At 43.4% G+C, this 15,208-nt stretch overlaps 3 long non-coding RNA genes across 3 annotated transcripts in view; 1 reads left to right on the plus strand and 2 right to left on the minus strand.

Annotated features, from left to right (window-relative positions):
• The window catches only part of LOC132541357 (uncharacterized), a 62,143-nt gene that overhangs the window by 8,027 nt on the left and 38,908 nt on the right, over window positions 1–15,208 (minus strand). The gene's annotated exons all lie outside the window — the stretch shown is intronic.
• On the minus strand, window positions 909–2,103 carry LOC132541359 (uncharacterized). Its single transcript, XR_009552563.1, has 2 exons — window positions 1,696–2,103; window positions 909–1,514 (listed from the first exon to the last, which is right to left on the minus strand). It is a non-coding gene; the product is annotated as an uncharacterized LOC132541359 (long non-coding RNA).
• On the plus strand, window positions 8,221–10,427 carry LOC132541219 (uncharacterized). The gene is made up of 2 exons (XR_009552388.1): window positions 8,221–8,512; window positions 9,832–10,427. It is a non-coding gene; the product is annotated as an uncharacterized LOC132541219 (long non-coding RNA).

A 15,208-nucleotide genomic window follows, 5' to 3' on the forward strand; every position in this document is an offset into this window, starting at 1 on the left:
ATGGTGCATGCATATGGTTTCTCTGTGTTATTTCAATCTGAAACCAATCCTCAGGGGTTTGATCTTGGACTGCAGCTATGTTCATTGAAGGAGGACTAACTTTACCCTTTAACCTGTAAGCTGCCACAAATTGACTTTGTGTTTTGGTGACAGGTCAGAATTCTTTTGGTAACAAATACTCTTTTTCCTGTGTCCTTGCCTGTAATTCAGTAGGCTAATTCCCCATGGTCATGGATTAAAAGGCCAGAAGTTCCCCCCCCCCCCCTCACACCACCAGCACTGTGTGTTGACTTGACTATTTGCTGCCTGTAGAGGGGAAATAGCATTGTGTTCTGCTGGAGCTCTGAATTCTTTGTGCATAGCTCTATACACTTCTTCTCACTCCAGCCATGTATGTGGGCACCCACCTGAGGCTGCAATGAATCTGTGGATGTCTCATTTGTAGTTGGTGAGTTTTGTAAAGTTCGATAATTGTAGATATTTGTTGTTTTGGGGAGATATGTTTTGTTCCCTGGTACTCCATGGCCATACCTCTTGGAAGTGCCTTTTTTTTCCTTTCTATTTTTATTAGATAAAAATAGAAAGGAAAATATATATTTATATTTATCAGATATAAATTGAGAAGGGGGGTGGTTAGAGGGATAGAGGAAGAAAGACAGCTGCAAACCTGTTTCATTGCTCAAGAAGAATCCCCACTGCAGGCAGGGGGTGGGGACTTGAACCTGGTCCTCCTGCATGCTAATGTGGGAGCTTAACCAGGTGTGCCACTGCTTAACCCACAGAGACAATCTATTTATTTTTGCATTCACTCTTGTTTATCCCCAATTTAGGCCAGATTCAAAGGACATATATAATAGAGGATAAGGAAGGAGAACAACAACAACAACAAAGAGTTTTATAGGCAAAGGCTCAGTAAATCACTTGTTTTATTGTGTGTTTCTAGGCATCAGAATTAATACAAAAAGACAAGGTGGAGGACTTTGATTACTGAATTTTAAAGTGAGGGTACACCAAAGATGAGAGCCAAACTAGTGAATGGGGTTTCAAGAGAGGATCTGAGTTTGACTCCAAGAGTATCTGCTGTCTTCACGGCTGAGTGTCTCCTCTGGGTCATCTCAGGCCCCAAGGGCAGAGTAGATGACAAGTGACATCCTGGGCAGATAGAGGCCCACTTTGTACTTTTCTTGCCCCCAGGTGTCTTTCAGCAGCAGCCTCCAGAGGACTGAGTGCTCCCCCCTCCACAGCAGCTGGAGCCCCGTGAGGAATGGCTGCAGCAGCCAGAGCTCTGCCTGTGGGGGTGGGACCTGCGGGGCCTGTGGTGGCTCAGGCAGCAGCCCCCACCCCCAGAGCTACAGCAGCCCCCACCCCCAGAGCTACAGCAGCCCCCACCCCCAGAGCTGCAGCAGGAGGACACTGGGGGGCACTTGGGGGGACACTTAGGGGTAGACTTGGGAGGGGGCTGACACTGCTTCTGGCTCTGCTGGCTAGACATGCTGATGGGTGGCTTCCAGGTCCTGAAAAGAGAAGGCAGACTGAGACACAGCACATGAGACCCCATTGCTCTGTTCCTCCCTCCTTCTGTTGGCTCCCTCCTGCTGGAGTTGGTCTCTTTCTAGTGATACCAGGACAGCCTGTCTGCCTGCTCTGTGCTAAGCTCCCCCATGGAAGCTCTGCCTCCCTTCCCACCACACTCACCTGGGCACAAGCAGCACACAGTTCCTCAGCACCTTAGGGAAGACTGGATGCAGATATTCTGATCCCAGCCCATTTTATTCTGAGACTCTGCCTGTTTGTGACTGGGCCTGGGCATGCCTCCTGCCTCCACATGAGCCCTGTGACAGGTGGTGTCTGGCATCTCCATCCTGCCTCTGTCCACAGGACCTGGGTGTTCCCACTGTCCTGTCACCTCCTTCCCCTCATTTCTGTCCTCTCATCTGTTTCCTCTTAGAGTTTGGTCTCCCAATTCCAATTTCCTATTAGTTTCTCAGTATGTCTGCCCATGTCTATACAGTCTCCTAGATTCTCTGTCTCTCTGTCTCTCTGTGTCTCTGTCTCTCTCTCTCTATCATCATGCAAAAACTCAAATTAGAAATGAGGCACTCCTGGGACACAACTGGCCTTATCATCTAACATCTCCATGATCACGCAAAGTCCACCTAAACTTTATCATCCTCAGTTTTTTCAGCTTTAAAAAAGATAAGTTCCGTAGTCCGGGAGATGGCTCAGTGGATAAAGCACTGAACTCTCAAGCAAGATGTCCTGAGTTCATTCTCTCTCCTGCCTGGTTCTTTCTCTCTCCTTCTATGTTTCTCATTGAAACATAATAAATAAAATCTTAAAAAAAAAAAAGATAAGTTCCACTCTCCAAAGAGCCATGAGGGCCACAGAACCATGGAAGATAGTGCATGAAACATAGGGACCCTCATGAATGTTCTTGCCATCCTTGTTAGAGGATGCCAATATGCAGACTCAGGAATTCAGCATACAAGCATGTGTTCTGTCAATTAGTCACCTCCCCAGACCTGCATCTGATTCTTCAGTGACCATTTTTCTGTAACTGAGAGTTTCCATACATGTTCATGCAACTCTACCCCTGCCAAAGAGCTGATGGAGAAGCTCCATTGACTTTCATAGTAGCTTGATAATTCATTTCTAGGGATCTGACACAGGGCAGGAGGGGAGTCCCTGGATGTGGAAGCAGAGTGAGCAGAACTAAAGAGGGTTCAGCCTTGGGAACATGTTAAGGAGGGTCCTGTGGACATCAGTTCCCAAGTCCAAATACAAAAGACCTCACAGAGCAGAGCTGGGGCTCAATAGGAACAGAGTCAGTTCTCTCACTACATATGCATTGAGTGGCCCAAGGAGTTTCCTCTGGGTCTGGATAAGACTGAATTTGACCTTTATAGGAGGGAAACATTAAGACAAATTTCACCTTGCAACATAGAATCTTACTCTGTGTCTGGAGGACAATATTCTACAGGATTAGATGAAGGCAACAGGATGAAGGTATCATTATGAAAAGAAAGTCCTCCCTCCAGAAATGTGCAGAATAATTCTTCCAGAATCTGTAATGAGGTACCATTGACTCAGTAGCACCTATATGTGGACAGGCAAAGTGATGCCTTGGGAAATTTCACACTGTTGGAGCATGTAGAATTTTTGGACTGATTGCATTTAAAATCTTCTATTATGCATATTAACATGTATTCACATAGAGATAGAGAGGCATATGTTTGACAAAATGTAGTTATCAGCCTTTACTATATATTTAAATATCTCCAACTTAATAAATGAACAATGATATGTATGTGATTTTATATTTAGCTCAGTAGCCATAATATTTTATATTATCTGTGAAGAGTTGACAGTTTCTATTGCTATTTTATAAGCACTGCTTCTGCTATTATCTATCACTTCTTAAATTTACTACTAATACTAGGACACTACTGTGGAACTACTACTAAAGCTACCAGCCTATTACTAACTATTACCATGGTCTGAAATTCATCTCAACTTCTTTACCACTGTCTTAAAATTTTACCCTCCTAGGATTTCCACCTCTGACATCAACCTTCTATGAAGTTGTCTAGTTATCTAAGTATGTCCTTAATTAGGAAATATTCTCTGTTAGTATAACCCCAGATGACTTAGTTTATAAAATACAGCAAAAATAGAACTTCTCTGTGACATGCTGTTTTTCATAAGAGTACTCAATAGCATGCTCTCCAATGTCAAATAATGACTTTGGGAAGGCCTAGTGATGTTACAGTTCCTTTGAACTAAAGGAGTAATTGTAACCCAGATCTGGTCTATGTGGGAAATTAGTCTTTCCTCTCAGATACAGTCACAAAGTCAAGCTTGAACTAGTGGCAAGTTTGTCTATTTCCCAGACACAACAACAGGAAGCCTTGACCTTCCATCTGTTCCCCTAATTTTCTTCTTCTTTTTTTTTTTTTCTTCAGTTTTCTAATTTAGCCTTTTCTGGCTACTGTATGGTGATTGGGAGGAAGAAACACCATCTCAGATATAGGCACATCCTCTTCTGATATTGGACACAGATGGACCATAGCACTACATGGCTGATTTCCTCTAGGAGCTGACTTAGTATTTACCCTTTGTCTAAGTGGGTCATAGATTTCCTATGTGACTGTCCCAAGATCAGTCTGGATCCAGAATCTTCTCTTATACAAAGGACAAAATGGCACCAAAACACATAGACCAGTGTTTATAAGCAGTGAAGCTGGTCTGCAGGCATCCTTTTCTCTTTCTATCTCACTCTCTCCCTTTCCTTCCCCTCTCAATTTCTCTCTGTCCTATCTAATAAAATGGGGGGAGGGAGGGGGAATTGCCACCAGCACATGTGGCTTCATAGTGCCAGAATCAAGATGCAGGGATAACCCTGGAGACAAAATAAATAAATAAATAAATAAATAAATAAATAAATAAATAAATAAAATACACTGTGGGAGAGAATGCATAATGATTATTCAAAAAGCCTTTCATGCCTGAGGCTCCAAAGTCCCAGCTTCAATCTATCCACCACCATACACCAGAGCTGGGCAGTGCTCTGATTTCTGTTTCTCTGTCTCAAACACTCTCTCTCATAGAAATAAAGCAAATAATGTAAGTTTCTAAAGCAAGTGTCAGTCATTCATGGGGATATTATGAGATATTATGGGTGTTCATCCATAGACTAAGGGAATTTGGCTAACAAAAAAAAAGGAATCCCCTCACTTATCAGATATATACAATGGCAGGAATAAAGCCCTGTGCCTCAAGGTTGAGAGCCAACACCTTATCCACTGTGCCACTTCGAGCTCACTATGCAGGGTATCCACGTGAACACACAGCCTACATTGGAAACAGTGAAACAAACAAGCAAGAAGTTAATCTCAGTCTAAATGCTTTTAGCATTTTCTTTGTCTCTGACATGCAGGTATATCTGTTATCTAGGAAATTCTTTCTCCCCAAATGTCTGTAAGTTTGTTATACACTAACCTTTTCTGAAAACATTTTATAGATGTTTGCTACTGTTCTCCACTTGGGGAAAGGAACTGTGTGTATGGTGTGAGGTAGAGATATACCTTATCGCCCAATGGATAAGCAGTTGACAAAATACCATTTATCAGATCCTTCAAGCTGACCCCACTTTTCTTATACCTGCCTCTGACATATGTCAAAAGGTGATAGGGGTGTGTGTGTGTGTGTGTGTGTGTGTTTGTGTGAAATTTCCTAGTTGCAATACATTGTTGTAACTAGAAGTAGCCATAGTTTTAATGTCAAGTTCACATAATACAGGAACTTCCAGGGAATTTATCTCAGCATGCCAGGCTTATAATTGCCACAGGCTTATACAAACAATAGTCTTAGTATTCTGCATGGCTAAAAATGATCTGTAGGTTCGCAAACCTTCATAGGTGTCAAAGGCTGCCACATCAACAGGCCACAACCAACTTGATACCTGCTATAAGTGAGGGAGTACTGGCTTGCTAAGCACTGCAGCCACAAATCTGCTGAGATTCCCTTAGGGTGCTACTTAGGAGATCTTGAAAATAAAAAGTCTAGGAAAGACTATACCACTGTCATATGCAGATTTTCCTACTACATTTGATCCTCTTAGATACTCACTGCCTCACCACACCCCCAGCCTCACTGCCCCCAAACAAGTTGTTCTGCTGTTTTGTTAATTTAAGCTGTTTTGGAATTCTTTGGATGGATCTTATAACTAACTAATAAAAGACAAGAAACTCAGTGGTCATTGCTTCACCCCAGATAGTCAATCTTCAGGCTGTCTAGGTCAGTGTTAGCCCACACCAGTCTTCTCAGAAACCCAGACTTGAATCTTTGAGTAACTTCTGTTTGTTCCTGCTTCAGAGACTTAGAGTCATTTGATACCCTTGTTATGTTCTTTGTCATGGACATACTGTCTGGGCTCTGTTCTTGGTGCTTCATGTTAAGTTACAGAGCCAGGGGGAGTCCTCCAGTAGAACAGCAGGTTAACTGCAGGTGGCCCTAAGCACAAGGACCAGTGTGAGGATCCAGGTCAAGCCTCCAGCTCCCCACCTGCAGGGGAGTTACTTCATAGGCATGAAGCAGGTCTTCAGGTGTCTTTCTCTCACCCTCTCTGTTTTCCAGTCCTCTCTCCATTTCTCTCTGTCCTATCCAATAACAGCAACAACAATAACTACAACAATAAAATAGCACAGGCTACAAAAGGGAATAAATAAATATTTAAAAAAAACTTACAGATCCAGGAACCAGGGAGATAGCACTATCACTATAAAATACACATTCAGGCTTGAAGCGTCATAGCTTCCACTTCCAGTCCCTGGCACCGTTTGAGTAGTGCTCTGGTAAATAAAGTAAAACAAAATAAAAACAAGTTATAGAATACATCTGATAAAATTCCATTAGTATCACTGTTGTGATTTTATGGACATTAACATGCAATCCATGAGTTGACAGAAACTGAAGAGAAATCTCTTCCTACCCAAGGGTAGAATCTATGTCTCCATTTACTATGTTATACTTGAATGCTTTTCAGTAAAATATTAATATACACCAGCTCTGTTTCTGAGATATTTATTCCTAGCCCTTTCATATTCTGTGGCTACTAACCACAGTTTTATTTTTACTTAAATTTTCTGATAGTGTCTTCTATAATAGAGCAGCTACTACATCACAGAGACATGAGCCACATGATGCCTCTGATTAGTAACTTTCAGAACCATTGTTGTCTCCTGAGTGAGACCAGACCTGCCTCTGTGAGCCAGGGAACTGATATCCTCACCACTCCCTGCTCTATAGGCCTTTTGCAACAGCCTGGATTTCAAGGGTCATACCCCATAGTCCTGGGTCAGAACTTTGATAGGTGATGTGGCCTTACCATGTAGGTCCACATGTTCCAGGACTGGTGATCTAGGACTGGTGCAAAGTACTCTGTGTTCCTATGCAATCACTGGCTTCCTGCCTGGGAAAAGCATTCCTGACTGTCACAGGAATCAGCTAGAATGTGATTAAGACAAATGATGATCCTGAAGATGATCCCCTGTGGTGTGCAAGAAATGTAGGAGACAATGATCTATGAGCTTCCAGTATGTCATCTCATTTAATGCTAATCAAGTGGAGGCTATTAAAATAAGTGTTTCATAGGTAAGGCAACAGAGAAATTTAATAATTTGTATATATTTATGAAAATAAAGCCAAAGGTAGAATTCATCCTCAAGATGTCAACTCCAAGGACACAGACTTATCTTCTAAGTAGCTACTCTGTGGTATAGACATTGTGAGCGGCAGAACTGCTCTAGTATTTGAGCTTGAACATACCCCAATGCAGAGACCGTGCTTAGAAAAAGACTTGGACACATGTGTACACACACACACACACACACACACACACACACACACAAATGGACTCAACCTTCAAGGGTTAGGGTTAGAAGTTAGGGTTAGGGTTAGACTTGGACACAAGAGAGATAGTATGGGGCACATACAACTCTTTCTTTTAATGAGGTGGCCTGAAGAATTGACAGTGCATGAAAAGGTGAGTTTTTTCTTCCTTGATCCAGTTTTCTATTCCGATTTCCAACTCTGACACCATCTCCACGGATAAAACCTTTGTTCCACCTGCATATTATCTATTAAGCACAGGCAAAAATTAATGAAGTCATAGGCTCCTTGGAATTTACCTTAAATATACCTAGTAGCTTTTTCCAAAGTAGAGACCCAAAATGTCCTCTGCTATATTTTTGCCTTTAGTTTTCCAATTATTAACTGGGATATCTTAATGCTTTTTCAGACACCAATTTGAAGATGTTACCATGATGGCAACCTAACTTCCCTGGGCAGATGATCTCACCAATGTACCCTGGAGCCCCACCTCTCCAGAGCCCTGTCCCACTAGGGAATGACAGAAACAGGATGGGAATATGAGTTGACTTTCCAATGTGCATGTTCAGTGGAGAAGCAATTATAGAAGCCAGAGTTTCCACCTTCTGCACCACATAATGATCCTGGGTCCATGCTCCCACAGAGATAAAGAATAGGAAAACTTTCAAGGGAGGGGATGGGATATGAAACTCTGATAGTGAGAAACTATATGTAACTCTATTATTTTATGGTCTTTTCAATATTTTTTATTTTATAAATAAATTTAAAAGAAAAATAAAGGGATTTTGAAGTCCAAGCTCAATGACCAAAAACAGAAAGCACAGAACAGCTTAGTGTGCCAAGATGGGAGCTGATAGCAGGAATTCCTGGCATCCTCAGTTCTAAGTGGTCATATCCCCATTGGATGCTGAGCTTCCTGGAGGCAGGTGGGGTGGAGCTGCAGGTCACCACTTGTCATAAGACCATGTGGGTGGCAGGAGGTGAGGCTGGACCTCTCATGCCCAGGCCCTGTCTCACACACAGGGGCAGAGCCAAGGGCAGCATAAAAGGGCCTGTGGCCAGAGGCTCTCCATCCTCATCCTCTCCTGTCCTAAGGTGCTGAGAGCTGAGCTGCTAGTACCTGGTGAGTCCTGGGAAGGGGAGCAGAGCTCCTGCAGATGGAGCTCAGTCCAGAGTGGCAGGGCAGCCCATTGTGGACATTGGGGGTAGTGAGGGACAAGAAGGTGTTGGGGCAGGGGGAGTTGGGCTAACACCATTATAAACATGGGGATATTTCCATTGCAAAACATTCTCATTAAAGCTTGCTAGCCAAGATATAATTATGAGATGACAATTATCTATAGAAAACCTAGGTAGAAAGTCTTTTTTTTTTTTATTTTCATTTATAAAAAGGAAACACTGACAAAACCATAGGATAAGAGGAGTACAACTCCACACAATTCTCACCACCAGAACTCTGTATCCCATTCCCTCCCCTGATAATTTTCCTATTCTTTATCCCTCTGGGAGTATTGACCCAAGGTCCTTGTGAGATGCAGAAGGTAGAAGGCCTGGCTTCTGTAATTGCTTCCCTCTGAACATGGGCATAGGAAGTTTGATTCATACTCCCAGCCTGTCTCTCTTTTTCCTTGGTGGGGCTCTGGGGAAGTGAGGAACCAGGACACATTGGTAGGGTCATCTGCCCAGGGAGGTCCGGTTGGCATCATAGTAACATATGGAACCTGGTGGCTGAAAAAATAGTTAAGATATAAAGCCAAACAAATTGTTGACTAATGAACCTAAAGGCTGGAATAGTGCAGATGAAGATTGAGGTGGGGAGGGTCTCCATTTTGAAGATAACTAGTAAGCCTATTTTAGTTATATTCCAAAGGGCCCATGACTATACTAGTTTTTCCTGAGCCTGACATCTGATATGCAGATGCACCAAAGTTTTTGTCTGGGGAAATGATGTCCTCATGGCTGGAAAAAGAGCTAGAAAGCTGGATCAGGGAAGAGAGAAACTCATGAATATGGGATTTCAGAGCCTGAGGCATAAAAGACTCTTTGCATAAACATTATGCTATCTCCCTTATCCACTGTTAACTTTTTAAAAAAGATTTAACTATTTTTAAGAAATAGAGAGAGCTTAGAGAACCACTCAGGCATCCTGTCAGATTTTGAGTCCAGCTTTGGAAAATGCAAATTTCACTCTTTATAACAGCACCTAGATCCAGGCTAGTTTGGATTATATGTTCTTCTCTGTATCTTGCTATGACAAAACAAGATAATCTCTATTGCTTGAAAACACCCTAGGTTCAAAAGAAATAGTTGGAAAACATTTGGCAAAATATTTTAAGTATAATTGTTCTATGGCATCATAAACAAAATTGAAAAAGAAATGATAGTTAAAGGACATTAATGAAACCTCTGGGTGCTGGGCCTCAGTCTGTCTTCTCTCTTCAGGTCCTGAAGGCCACCCACCAGCATGTCCTGCCAGCAGAGCCAGAAGCAGTGCCAGCCCCCTCCCAAGTGCTCCCCCAAGTGTCCCCCCAAGTGTCCCCCAGTGTCCTCCTGCTGCAGCTCTGGGGGTGGAGGCTGCTGTAGCTCTGGGGGTGGGGGCTGCTGCCTGAGCCACCACAGGCCGCGCAGGTCCCACCGCCACAGGCAGAGCTCTGGCTGCTGCAGCCATTCCTCAGGGGGCTCCAGCTGCTGTGGAGGGGGCTCCAGCTGCTGTGGAGGGGGCTCCAGCTGCTGTGGAGGGGGCTCCAGCAGCTGTGGAGGGGGCTCCAGCTGCTGTGGAGGAGGGAGCACTCAGTCCTCTGGAGGCTGCTGCTGAAGGGCACTCTTGACAAGAATAAGGGCTTAGAAACACACAAAGAGCAACTGCATCTTTCTGCACCTGCTTCTGCTGCTGAAACTCTTCAGTGAAGGCAGATTCTGTGCTGGAGACTCTACACTGGAATCCTCTTCACAAGTCTGTCCTGGTCTGCCTGATCTGGGCATTCCTGCAGACTATAACCTCCTGAATTGATTCAATAAAGCTTTACCCCCCCCCCCCCCAGTTCTGACTTACTCCTTTTCTCATTGACTTGCTGGAAGGGCTCCTGGCTAATTAGAATAAAAATGTATACAATAGAGTTTGGACCAAACTACCCTTTGGGGCACACAAGGTGGGAGTTCTGTCTTCTATAATGGCTTCTCTGCTGGACGTGAGTATTGGCAGGTTGATCCATATCCCCCGGCTATTTCTATCTTTCCCTAGTGGGGTAAGGCTCTGGAGAAAGGAGGTTCTAGGGCACATTGTTGAGGTTATCTTCCCAGGGAGTTCTGGATGGAATCTGATAGTATCTGCAACATGCATGGTGCCTAAAAGGCAGTTAAAGATATAAAGCAGAACAAAGTGATTAGTGAACAGGAACCAAAAAGTAGGAATATAGCAGATGAGAATAGGAATCTTTGGTTGAAAAAAAATTGAGAAAATCTATTTTAGGTATGTTCCTAAGGGCCCATGACTACTGTAGTTTTTGCTTAAGTTTGACAGCTAATATGGAGTTTGACAAAAATATTGCCTGAGAAGATGGTGACAGAGTAGATAGTAAGACTGGAAAGTTGAATTCAAAGTTAATTGTTTACCTCATCCATTTGGCCCAGGGCCAATACATATTTATATTTAGTACAAGAGTCAGTTTAAGTTTTGAGTCCCTTTTAGTCTGAGTTTGCAGTCCATGGTAACAGCTTGGAACATTCTAAATTGTACTCAGTTCAGAACCAGTCTTCCTCAAGTGGCAGAGTAGAATGACCCAGCTACCCTTCAGAGACTGGGGAAGTGCCATAACAGATCCCTTTCTTTCTTTCTTTCTTTTTTTTTTTTTTTAGTTTTTATTTATTAAGAGGAAACACTGATAAGACCATAGGATAAGAGAGATACAATTTCACACAAGTCCCACCACAAGAACTCTATATCCCATCCCCTCCCCTGATAGCTTTCCTACCCTTTAACTCTCTGGGAGCATGGACCCAGGGTCATTGTTGTGTGCAGAAGGTAGAACTATGGTCTGGCTTCTGTAATTGCTTCTCTACTGAATATAGGTGTTGACAGGTCAATCCATACTCTTAGCCATTCTCTCTCTTTCCCTAGTGGGGCAGGGATCTGGGGAAGGTGGGGCTCCAGGACACATTGGTGGGGTCCTCTGCCCAGGGAAGTCTAGTTGGCATCATGGTAGCATCTGGAAGCTGGTGGCTGAAAAAAAGAGTAAACATATAAAGCCAAACAAAGTTGATTAATCATGAACCTAAAGGCTGGAATACTACAGATGAAGATTTGGGGTCTCCATTTTGAAGATAGCTAGTAGGTCTATTTTAAGTATATTTCAAAGGGCCCATGGCCCAACTAGTTTTTGCCTGTGCCTGACATCCAATATGCAGGTGACATAAGCTACTGTCTGGGTGGATGGTGCCACAGTTGGAAAAACGACCAGAGAACTGGATCAGGGAAGTTATTCCCAGATATGGGAAAATTTTATAACTATTGTTAACTGTAAGCCCCATGGATTTAAACTGGGGCCCATATTCAGCTTAAGAGCCTATGTAACCTCTGCATACCTCTAGGTCTGAGTTCATATTCCATGGTCACAGCTAGGAATATTCCAGGCTGAGCCAATTTCAGGATCAATCATCCTTGGGTTATAGGCAGAGTGTGCTATTCAACCTCCCTTTGGAGAATGGAACAGTCCCTGTTGGGACTATGTGTAAGCCTGATAGAACTTAGGGAGAACCACCCCCATCCTTGGATGGAGGTCTGAGAAGATAACCTCTTGGTAAGTCTCTCTCAACCGAGGTGAGCATAAGGGGGGAAACTCAGACTTGGTTCTTTCCTTCTTGACTCTCTGGCCCACAGAAACCCCAGTACTTCCCTCCATTAACTGCAGGCCACATGGCCGCAGATTCACTTATTCAAAGTCACCTTCTGATCACAGAAGAACACACCTTATCACACACTTCATCACACACCTCAGACCCCAGACAAGAGAAATTCCAAACTATATGGCCTTTTGATATCCATCTTCTCTCTGTCTCACCCTACGGGTTTAACCCCTATGCTTCTCTCAAATGCCTTTGGATAATTAAGTTGCTTGCGTCATGGAGAATAAGTGTCTTGTATCTCATCAATTCCTGTCATACCAGCCCCCTACCTTAGGGGCATGCCGACCGTTAAGAAACCTGTAATTTCTGACATATTTCAGTAATAATTACCTTCGTTTGTTTTTCTATTTAACTCATGTCCGCCTTGCTAATAAATGAGTTCTGAACACGCCGGAGAGCTCCCTTGTTGCTGAGGACTTATTCTGATGCAGTCTCCGCCCCCAGGTTTTTCTATGCTCCGCTAAATCCTAGAGTGCCCCCTTTCAACCAATCCTGGCTCCGCCCCCAGGTTTTTCTATGCTCCGCTAAATCCTAGAGTGCCCCCTTTCAACCAATCCTGGCTCCGCCCCCAGGTTTTTCTATGCCCCGCTAAATCCTAGAGTGCCCCCTTTCAACCAATCCTGGCTCCGCCCCCAGGTTTTTCTATGCCCCGCTAAATCCTAGAGTGCCCCCTTTCAACCAATCCTGGCCCTACACGGCACCCCTGGTTGTCGCCCAATAAAAAGCCCCCTCACCCCTCCCCTCTCTCTCTCTGGGCTCTGGCTCTCCCTCTCTGAGGTCTCGCTCCCTGCTCTCCCCCCATGGTCGGCCATTGCTGGCTGGCTCCACGTGGTCTGAACCAAACCTCCCCCCCCATCCTATAATAAAGATCTGTGTACCCCTTTGCTCTGGATGTCCGCTCTCTTCTCCGCGGTGCAGCCCGACACCAGACCACCTCAACAACACTCCCTGGTGTCTTTTACTTTGTGTCACCCCTGTCGTGAGCGAGAAAGAACCGGTCTGTTACCTTTCCCCTGGAGATCACCCCACCAGAGATACACGACAAGTCCCTACCATTGTTGATTCACATTGAGGGCCAGGTCTGATAGGGTCCCACATAGGGGTCTATTATGTTGTTCCTGATGGAGATGACCAGTGACAGTGGTGAGAGGGATCTGGTAGAGGTCTAGACCCATCATGTCTGTGTGGGAACCCCAGGACTCCATGACTAGGGCCCCAGATGATGGAGAGGCCTGATATTGACTACAGAGTCATCCATAAAGGATGCCAGTCTCTTGCTTTTATTCAGCTTTTGTAGTCCTTACTTTGTCTGACATGGTTAGCTTTGGAGTGATTGAGGTAGGTGAGGAGGGTATCTAGGTCTATTTGATTAGGTATTTTATGGTGTCTTTTTAGGTCTTTTTGCTTGCTTGCTACATTTATTGACTCACTGCAAACTGCTGTGAACTTTTGCTTTAAATTATATGTTTTTCCCCAACTCCTGGGTCCTTTTGCCCCCTGTCATGGACGCTGTCCTATATTTAGGTTTTGAGGTTGGTTAAGAAGTGTACCACGCTAAATGAATTTAAGGATCCCTATGAGCTAGGAAAAGTCTCACCAGAGTGATGCAGCTGATGGGTTCACATTCCACGCCTAGCATCTCTGGATAAAGTCTGAAGTGAAACATGCCGAGGTGGTACTGGTTGCATTGATTATGTTGGGACCAGCAGGTGCAGTATCAGTTGGAATTGAGAGAAGCATGCAGGAAAGTGAGCCTTGCCCTAGAGGTTTCAGGGCTGGGAGAAATTTAGGCTTTATAGAGAAAGGGGAGGGTTCCTGCTGTCTTAGGGTTTAAGAAAGCAGTAACAGGGATCTTTCACTAGGAAACTATATTATGAACAGGAATGCACATAGTCAGATATGGAAACAGAAAATACCTGTCTTGGTAAACAATAAACTCTGGGCAAACAAATATTAAGCCTAAGTTTTGTTGTGCCTGATGCTACAGCAGACAGGATAAGGAGGGACAGACAGTTTCCCAGTGAAAAGACTAAGCACCTGCTTCAGACCCATTTCATAGAGTGGTTTAAGCAAAGACAGATAACACACAGGTGAAAATTAACTCTGGAAAAAAAAAACTGTGGAAATAGTACAATGGCTATGTAAACAGCCTTTTATACCTAATACCACATTCAAACCCCAGCACCACGACAAGCCAGAACTGAGCAGTAATCTTGTTTAAGACTAAATAAATAAATAAATAAATAAATGTTCAGTGTTTGTAATAAAAAAAAAATAGAAAAAGAAAACCATGTAACCACACTGGAATTATAGGTCACTAACCCTGTTACCCTTGTCCCACAATCCTAAAGAATTAAATGTGTAACTAGATAGTAAAAAAGCCATGACTCATAAAGCTTCTGGTAACAAGGACAACAAAACAACAACCAAAAAAAAAAAAAAAATCCAAAAAAGTGCTCCAAAGAAGAATTTTAGGCAAACAAAAACAAACAAACAACAACAACAAATAAGAAAACAAAACTTGGACTCTGCCTGAGATTTAGGGTCATACAACCCAGAAAATAAAAAGGCAGAATGGTCTCAGCTGAAAGAGACTGGCATGACCCATGGACATTCTTTTCTAACTGTTATCTAATATCTGAATTTCAGACAATAAAACCTCAATTTTAATCAATCAACTAGTCAATATAATAGTTGATTTTATAATAGTTGCCAGTAGTAATTTTTGTAGTAATAAATCCATGAGGGACCTGGTGTCCCTGGTAACAGTGAGAGGGCCAAAAAGTCAAGAATCCCTGTATAGTATTTACTCAGGGAAGTTACCAAAAGTTTGAGCCAATGACTTTGGGTGAAAGCTGCTGAAGCTGGCCTTGAGAAAATAACCTGTCAGAGGAGTTTACCAAGAACTGAGTACAAC

Source organism: Erinaceus europaeus, chromosome 11 (assembly GCF_950295315.1).
Source record: "Erinaceus europaeus chromosome 11, mEriEur2.1, whole genome shotgun sequence".
NCBI classification, from domain to species: Eukaryota; Metazoa; Chordata; class Mammalia; order Eulipotyphla; family Erinaceidae; genus Erinaceus; species Erinaceus europaeus.